This window comes from Corylus avellana, chromosome ca3 (genome assembly GCF_901000735.1).
Source record: "Corylus avellana chromosome ca3, CavTom2PMs-1.0".
Taxonomy (NCBI): Eukaryota; Viridiplantae; Streptophyta; class Magnoliopsida; order Fagales; family Betulaceae; genus Corylus; species Corylus avellana.
The window spans coordinates 23,608,923-23,616,937 of record NC_081543.1 but is presented as its reverse complement, the minus strand read 5'-3'; positions in this window follow the sequence as shown (position 1 = coordinate 23,616,937).

Below are 8,015 nucleotides of genomic sequence, written 5' to 3'. Positions count from 1 at the left end.
AGCGTACGTCCGGTGGTCCCTTGGCGTAAGTCCGGTACTAGAGACAAGAGCGTTCTTCCAGTACTACTGAGCATACGTACGGTCAATAAAGGTGGGGTTTGGTTTTGCTTCAAGGCTTTAAGTGTGAGGGCTTTGGGTTATGCTGAGATAACTTAGGGTTTTCTGTAGGCTATTAACTTGTTGAGTAAGGATTTAAAACTCTTTTTAAAGCAATTTAAAAAAGTCAAGGTATGACACTCTCCCCTCCTTAAAAGAATTTCGTCCTCGAAATGTGGTTTTAGTAATAAACAAGATCCTCCTGGTAGAGAGGGTTTTCAAAAACAATTAAAATTTTTGGATAGAAGAAAACGGTTGAAAAGAAACATATTGTTTTTTGAAAAGATCGATAAGATTTCGGCATGCATAATTAAATCCAAGGAAAGAAAGAAAAGAAAAGAAACAGTCGCATACATAAAAATTGCCATTACCAAGCATAGCAAAATATGTATAAACAACTAACCAAGCAAAAGTCTATAGAAATCGTCCTAGGAGCGAGGTCTTCTGCGATCTGTTGATCTTCGACTCCGGTGCCTTGCGTGCAAGGGCTCCCTCTTCTTAGGTTGATACTCGGGCTCCGAATGCCATAATCTTTCACATCGAGCAGGGGTTCTATTCAGGTGACTGTGAATCTGAGGGAGTGATCTTGGAATGTCGTCGATATTTTCCCCAGCTCCAAGGTGAGACTTCCTACGGATTGCTGAAGTCCACTAAGGGTGTTGTAGATGCGCTCGAGATCAAAGTCACTTGTTGGTGTGGACGAGGAGGCTCCATTAGCTGCGCATCCCACCTAGTGCAGCTCTCGGTGTTTGTGGCGCTCATAGTCGATGGTACTCCTAGTCAGAAGGGCGTACGTACAAGGAACTCTGTCCTACGTGATAGTGGCGAGATTCTTGACCGGAAGAACTCGTCTAATCATCACGTGGTATACTAGTCGGTTGTCGTGCTTAAGGGCATGCAGGTTCGAGTAAAAACTCCTGAACTAATTTGATGGTGGCTGGCCCACATCGGGCATATCCTTCCTTCTTTCCAAATTGATGTTATAGCTGCAGTAGAGAGAGTTGTATCGGCACTCCATTTTGGCGACCCTGAAGTGTGTGCAGTCGTAAGAAAATCGGGCGTTGTCGTTGTCTGTGCCTTGGCCGAAACATCGTGAGTAGGGCTGTGAGTTGAAGACTCGTCCGAAATGGTCTCCTCCTCCGCCTCGTCCATCTCAAAATCGGAGTCGGAGTTGGAGTTGGGATCTTGAGCCTCCTAGAGCAGGGCTCGGGCCCTACTGAATCGGGTTGGGTAAGAGGAAGATGAAGTTGCCGCGCTCGCTCTTGTTCATGCCAAAAAGCATCACTACCAATTCTAAGTGCAACCTTAATAGTAAGTCATCTAACTACAAAATTGGTAGCCTAGTTCTAGAAACTAAAATCCTCCCTCAGGTGTTAGGAAAAATGCAAGGAGTTATCAGGAAACATTGGGATATCCAAAATAAAAACTTAGTGGGGTTACGAAGGGGTTGGTTTGTAGTTTAGAAATTCAGTCAAAAGCTCAGCAACATAGCAGGTGGATTCTGTTGCTAGGGTAATCAGATCATGTCAAACTCTTAGGCCAAATACCTAACTCTGACTAGGTGAGAGTTAGTGGGTTCCAAATGTCGGGGTTAACTTTGATCTCAAGATTGTCGAGAGGGGTCTTTAATGATAAGACCCTTAAGGGCAAGAGGTGGGAAATGTGGGGTCATCTAGGGGTAGGGGCATTTCGGTCAAGAATACCAAAATTGACAAGATATTTTGTTCCTTTGAGTAACCCAAAATAATGGAGACCTCAAAATGTGTGGGCACCTAGGTACTTGATAAGTCATGAAAATTTTAGGTCTAGGCTTTGAGGGCATTTTGGTAATTTTGTATTAAAAGAATAAAGCACCAAAATGAATGGTACCACCCTTGGGTAGTCTAATATAATGGTGTCCTCAAGATGCGAGGATACCAGGGTGATTATAAAAATTAGGGTTTAGGTCTCAGAGGTATTTTTGTAATTCTTGAATTCGGACAAAATATAGAAATTCGTTTGGGCTAAGGTTGATGGCTCGAAGAGTTCGGTATTGTCCTAGGGGCAATTCCACATAGTGGCGACTTCAAGATGTGAGGTTACCAAGGTATGAGAGTTAGAGTTTTAGGGTGAAGGGCATTTTGGTCATTTCCGGTTCTGGACAAAATGCCAAAATTGAAACGGCTAGGTTCATAGGTTAGGCTTTCAATTTAAAAGGCTTGAGGCTCAATTCAATAGCTGACCCTTTAAGAAAATCGGGTTGTCTCCAAATTAGGCGAAAATTCCCAAGTTGAGAGTGAGGGGTATTTTGGTCATTTTTAGATCCGGGTGAAAAACTCCCGTATCCAGTCAATCTAGATCGGGCTTCCAATTAATGGGTTTGGGCTTTATTGAGATCATGAAAGACAAATTTTGAATTCTGGGCAAAACCCTCAAATCCAATGGCTAGGGTTTCGGGTTAGCCAATAGCAGAGCGAATGGGTTTTGTTCATAGGGCATATGGGTCACAACCCGTGCATCAATTGCATGGTGGGGTCAAGAAAACACATGGATTTTGGACTTAGGGCAAAAAATCCTTAAATCCGAACATGTTGGGATTTGAAAAAGGAATTTGGTTCTAATCACAACCACAACTATTCTAACACAACAAGCAAACGTCTCGATGCTCAATCCTAACCAATAATCAAGGAAAGATGAAAACCCAATTCAAAACCCTAAAATCCTAAAATTGGAAATTTCAAATTTTAAACAGTTAGAAGCACATACTTCATTTAAAGATGGAATTTAAAACTCAGGGAGACATGGCTGAAAGTTACTAGGTAGATGCTTGGCTTAAGATAAAATTGGAGTAATAGGGTTTAAAGAGTGCTCGACCGTCTTTTAAAAAGAACGCATGGGGCTCTAGGGGAGTGCTTGGCCCGACGCCCAAATATATGTATTGAAACCAACAATTCAAAGGCAATGTATTTTCTTAAAACAATTGGGGGTATGAAAACAAGGCTAGTTGGGATTGACACGAAAATCATTTTTTGTGAAATTCATTTTCTTTTTGAAATTCACTTTGAAAAACAGATGAGCATCTATTGTAAAACGTACTACTAAGTAGGGTGTGTAGTCTAACCACTGTACTGCTAAGCACAATGCGTAGTCTAACCACTATACTGCTAAGTACAGCGCGTAGTCTAACCACCTCGTAACTGTCTATCCAAAAGCTACCCAACCTCTAAGTCTAGCACTCTCCTGCTGATTCTTCTGACAGGTCTTCTTCGTCCTTGACTAGTGCCTCGAAATCCTTGTCGATGTTGGAGATGAAAGCGGCTTTCTATCGGTGGATCCAACTGGCAGAGCTCCTGCCTTTAGCAGTCGGATCTCTTTTTGCTCCATTTGGGCGTGTTCGTCCACAACCTCAGCCAGTAGTGCATGCATCTCCACTATCCTTTCCTTGCTAAGGTAGGGATTATACTTCTCAGGAACAAGTGGAAAATTGCGTATTGTACACATGCTGTAATGCTCCCATTTTGCTGATGTTTGGCCATTCTCGAACAGCTACCCAGTGCTGGCATCCGTCACGCATCCAAGTGTGAAGTAGAATCAAGTGCCTGTAACGCAAAGCAGGCGATCCTGTCCAACCCTATGCTAAGCAATCAAGAAGGCTATTACTATAGCCTGCACCTCAATTAAACAACAAACAGAGAACCTAGGTCTATCCTATGCTCCATTCTTTAAGATTTAAACCTAGGGTATTGTAGCCTATTCTCAGATGGTGAGCTCCGGCCAGCAAGACTGTATGCTCTGATACCATACTGTAACGCCCAAAAAAATTAGCCTTGGCTAACCTGGCAGGGTTACTGGCAATTACCCCAGTTTAACCAACTTGTGGCTAAATGAGGAATCGGCCCTCTATGCATTATCAGAGTTAATGCACAGGAAGGTGATATAGATTTGAGAAAACTATTAAATCATGAAATTGACAAGTATGTTTCTTGAAATTAAAGACATGAAGCAACTAATAATAATGTAAAAGAAACCTGAAAGCTACATGAAGATTCTAAAGCAAGGTCCGTAGTGGCAATCGTGCCACTCTTGGGTTCTAGTGACAAACTTCCTAAAAGGGTAATAACAACGTAAGTCTAATGATTTAGTAAGTAAACCTCACAATTAGGTATGATTGAGCCAATTTAAGTATAAATAAACGTGTAGTTTTAGTAAACCTTTAAAATAGGTGTTGTCTCTGTTAATACATCATAAAAGTATTGTTTGGTTAATAAAAAAGTGGTATACTCCATGCGGCAATCACCTAAGTATTTTAATGCAGGAAAAACGAATGTTTTATAAGTCATAACTCTCATGTATGGTCTATTTGAGATATTACCCCTTCTGAGTAGGATTGGCGCTGTCCTGATGGACTTGTAATACAATGCTGGTGCCCGGACCATTGTACGCTACCGTACATCCCATTAGTGGCACGATCGTGTCCGACCTTGGGTGGCACACACCACTAATGATGTCCGTCCTATAGTGACCACCCATTAAGGAATGGCTATGCCTTAGTCTCGAAACTATTGGATCCAAAGCCCACACACACACATTGGACCATAGAATAAAGTCTATATAGTAAGTCCATGGCCATTATTTCGAACGTACTGGTGCCCATGTCATACGATGCATCTTATCAACTAGTTATTAAAGTAATTACCAAGTTATTACAAAAAGTAGACATGCTCATATCATATGCGTGGTCAGTCTCCATATCCCACGTTTTTAAGAAAGTGTGATTTTCCATGGCTCAATGGTGACGAAGATCCAACGACGTGGGCCTGTCACGTGGAACAATTCTTTCGATTTCAAGGAACCACAGAGGATGAGAAGACAGCTCTAGCATCGTTCCACTTGGAGGGGGAGGCTCAACTATGGTTCCAAATTCTCCTACGTGAAGGACGGGATGTGGAATGGGAGGAATTCAAAGAAGGGTTGTTCACCTAATTCGAGCCCAACCAGTTTTACGATCCCTTTGGGGAATTAACCAAACTGCAACAAGAAGGGAGTGTTAAAGAATATCAGTCTCAATTCGAATCTTTGCTCTCAAAAATTGGGAATTTATCATAGAAGCAACATGTTAGTTGCTTTACTAGTGGGTTGAAGGAGGTGATCAAATCTGATGTTATGGCAGGAAGGCCCATCACTTTGACCTCTGCCATCGGCTTAGCTAGGTTATATGAAGCTCACAACTTGGCCATCCGACGGAATACCTTGGTTGAAGTAAAAAGACAACCACCACCTAGCAAACGGTACCCAACCACAACAACCCCTACTTATACTGCCAAGGGCCCAATGCCTCCCCATCCATGACCTTCTGGACCAGGTCTTGCAACTCATGATTATTTGTTACTTCATCCTTGATTACTTCTACCCAATTTGGGATGGGACTGGATAAGGCCATCATGACTCCTTCAGATTTTTTGAGTTAGGCGCTACAGGGGAACCAGCTCCTCTTATCCACATATGAGAAAGAAATTCTTGCCTTAGTCTTGGTGGTTCAAAAGTGGCATCCCTATCTCCTTGGTCGGCACTTTGTGGTGAGATCTGATCATCATAGTTTGAAGTATTTGTGGTCATAGAAAATATCTACAACCGCACAGCAAAAGTGGTTGTACAAGTTGATGGGTTTTGATTTCTCTATTGAGTACAAGAAGGGCAAGGAGAACATTGTAGCTGACGCACTATCCAGGCGAGATGAGAATTCCTCTCATGATGGCCTTATCCAGTCCCATCCCAAATTGGGTAGAAGTAATCAAGGATGAAGTAACAAATAATCATGAGTTGCAAGAGCCGGTCCAGAAGGTCATGGATGGGGAGGCGTTGGGCCCTTGGCAGTATAAGGAGGGGTTGTTGATCTACAAGGACCGAATCTTCTTGGCTGAAGAATCTTCTCTCATTCCTGCAATCATGGAGCAAATACATGGAGGATTTCATGAAGGGTATCATAAAACCTTTCAGCGAATATGAGCAAACTTTTATTGGAGAGGAATGCAAGGTATGTCAACGCCACAAGAGTGAGAGTCTCTCCAAAGGACTGCTACAACCACTTCCCATACCTGAAAAAATATGGGAGGACATCTCCATGGACTTTATTGAGGGATTGCCAAATTCTAAAGGAAAAACCACTATTTTTGTAGTAATGGACTGGCTATCCAAATATGGCCACTTCACAGCAATCAACCACCCATATACGGCTGTGAGTACAGCTTAGTATTTTTTGAGAATACTTTCAAACTACATGGAATGCCTAAATCAACTGTATGTGATCGAGATCCTGCTTTCACTAGCCAATTTTGGACTGAATTATTTCGCCTCCATGGAACTAGCTTCAATTTTAGTTCGGCATATCACCTCCAAACGGATGGGCAAACAGAGGTGGTAAATTGCACTTTAGAAATATATTTAAGATGTTTCACTAGCTCACAACCAAGGGAGTAGGGAAAGTGGCTAGCTTGGGCAGAATATAGTTACAATACTAGTTGTCATTCCACAATTAAGACCACACCCTTCAATGTGGTTTATGGACGTGACCCCCCTACATTGCTCACGTATGTACCATTACAGCGAAGGTGGAATTGGTGGAGAAGGAGTTAATAGCTAGCGATATTGTCCTCAAAGAAGTGAGAGAATACATCAAAATAGCTCAAGAAAGGATGAAGAAGGGGTATGACAGGAAGCATAGAGAAGAGGAGTTTGAGGAGGGGGGATGGGTCTTCTTGAAACTCCAACCTTATCGCCAGGTATCCGTCTAGATGTGCAGGAATGCTAAATTGGCAGCTAGGTATTTTGGTCCTTTCAAAATACTCAAAAAAATCAATGCTGTGGCCTACAAATTGGAGCTACCTCAGGAGTCTAAAATCCACCCTGTTTTTCACTTTAACTTATTGAAGAGGAGGATAGCAGGAGATAAGGTGATTCTGCACAGTTGCCAGAAGTAATGGAAGATGCCCACAGAGCTCTTATGCCCCAAGCAGTGTTAGACAAGAGGCTGAAAAATAAAAGGGTAGAACTCTTAATTCATTGGCAAGGGCTGTCACCTGTGGAAGCCACGTGGGAGGAGGAAGGGCAATGCAGATAAAGTTTCCTAATTTTTTCCTTGAGGACAAGGATGATACGGTCATATTCCTAGTGAGTCCTTGAGTCCAATAAGGAGGCTTTTCTCCATTAAACAACGGACTTATGCTCCAGGCGTCCCAAGTTGAGTCCATTTAATCTATGTGGTTCGGGGATTGTCTAGTCCATTAGAGTCTTATTAAGTATTAGAGTTTATTCTTTTCAGTCCTAGGAGTCATAGTCGGTGACTAAGAGATTAGTTAGACTTCTACTTGTATTTCTATTCTCTTGTGTAATCGACACCTTATTGTTCTTCTCTATAAAAGGAAGAACTATCAATGAAATATTATGCTTTTGATATTATTCAGATATACAGTATTCTGTCTTTGGGAGTCCCGGCTCACTCGAAGTAGCCAAAATACTTGTTAAGTGGCTTTTTACTAATTGATTCTCATCAGATCGAGAGTATTTATATGCTATATCTTCTTAAGTGTAGGGCTTGAGATTTGATTTTACTTTACGACTCTTAGATTTGGCTTGTAATCCTATAATTTATTTTGATGATCAAAACATTTACAAAGATTATCTATGTTAAGATAATTTAGACTCACTCTGATTGTTTAATGAATTCATGGATTTCATTGATTTATGGCTAGGTAGGCTCACAAAATATTAATAGAAAAGAAAAGAAAATAAAATAAAAGAAAGAAAGAAAGAAAGAAAAAAGAAAAAAAAAAAACTCTTACGAAGCAAACGGTGGAACCTCAAATGTTAGAGTCTGTTTGGATTGCATAAGAGAGCTTAAAAGTACTTTTAGTAACTAAAAAGTTATGCCAAACAAACAGTTA